General features: G+C 39.8%; 1 long non-coding RNA gene across 1 annotated transcript in view; it reads left to right on the top strand.

Moving 5' to 3' along the window:
* Positions 1 to 407: 407 nt before the first annotated feature.
* LOC108757243 overlaps positions 408 to 1,372 on the top strand; it is a 15,172-nt gene continuing 14,207 nt past the window's right edge. Inside the window, exon 1 of the long non-coding RNA XR_001939894.1 lies at positions 408 to 420. This is a non-coding gene — a long non-coding RNA (uncharacterized LOC108757243). The remainder of the gene's footprint in view (positions 421 to 1,372) is intronic.

Raw genomic sequence — 1,372 nt, 5'->3', positions numbered from 1 at the left:
TAAATAAATAAATAAATAAATAAGAAAATAATTAAATAGATAAATAAGTATTATATATACATATATATATATATATGAATAAACAAGATAGCATGCGGTGCCATGCAGGCATTTTAAAATACTACAGTAACCTTCTTGTAGACGATATGGAAATCGAATGCATTAACATTAAACTATTATTGCGGAGCTCATTGGCGGTAAAGATCGTGAAAGTGAACTCACCTACGATGTTCTGAGTCCAATTGAAAACCGGCAGCGAAGACTTGCAGTACCTGCTTGAGGATCTGACCCGGAGAATGACGAAAGGGGCACATATTATGTCATTGTCCAGACCACGTCGTCATCGGAGAAGTCGTGACTATTCGAGAAAACCGAGGATGGCAGCGTGGAATTATAACGGACGTCAAAGGAGACGGAACGGTCGCGATCTCTTTACGAGATTGGGGCCGTAATGTGGGGCGCCAATTATTCGAGGTATATACATTCTGGAGGACAGATTTTGCCAGCTAAAATGGCAAGGGATTCCCTGTGGATTGGCTCACACCGCTCCCTTTTCCGGCTTATCTTGACCAAGAAAGGCAAGACCTGATCAGATACCTCATAAATCAACAAGAGGGACGGATGTCCATTTTAGGAACAATAAGAAATGAAGCTGCGCTAATTAAGCTAGATGTCCGGAGCGGAGGTGATGCTCGCGAGCGTCACCAAATCGATTTAAAGGAAACATTGATTACATTAGGCTATACCCAACATAGTGATAAGTTGAGAACGGGCACGTACTCTTCTATATAATAATAAGAATAAGAAGATAAAAAAAAGGAAAAAAAATGATATATGAAATATAATAATAAAAATAAAGTAGTGATAAAAATAAAGGGTGTTTTTCATCATGGTGCAAAAGCCAATTTTTGTTCTTCCACAAATCCGGGCGTTTCTGGCGGATTGCTTCGCGCAAATTGCGCATAACTTGCATGTAATATTCCTTATTGACCGTTCTACCCTGTGGCAAGAATTTTCTTCACTATTTTCTTCACTTCATCAATGTTTTCGTCTGTTGTTGACGTGCTCGGGCGTCCGGCACGCTCTTTGTCGTTCACATTTTCTCGGCCTTCTGAGAACATTTTGTACACCGATAAACGTTGCTTCGGTCTAAGGTAGCTTCACCATATGCCATAGTCAACATTCGGAATGCGTCCGCGCACTTAATTTTGTTTTTCACACAAAATTTGATACAGATTCTTTGATCCATTTTTTGGAATAGGCAAAAATCGAAGACAAGCCAAAACACGTGCAAGCAAAGCAGCTGTCAAAAATTAACTGAACATTCAAAATGGCCGAACTTGTCGGCATAAGTGAGAGACATGAGTACCAA

Source organism: Trachymyrmex septentrionalis, unplaced genomic scaffold, assembly GCF_001594115.1.
Source record: "Trachymyrmex septentrionalis isolate Tsep2-gDNA-1 unplaced genomic scaffold, Tsep1.0 scaffold134, whole genome shotgun sequence".
In the NCBI taxonomy this organism is placed as follows: Eukaryota; Metazoa; Arthropoda; class Insecta; order Hymenoptera; family Formicidae; genus Trachymyrmex; species Trachymyrmex septentrionalis.
This window is presented reverse-complemented; position numbering and strand designations above follow the sequence as displayed.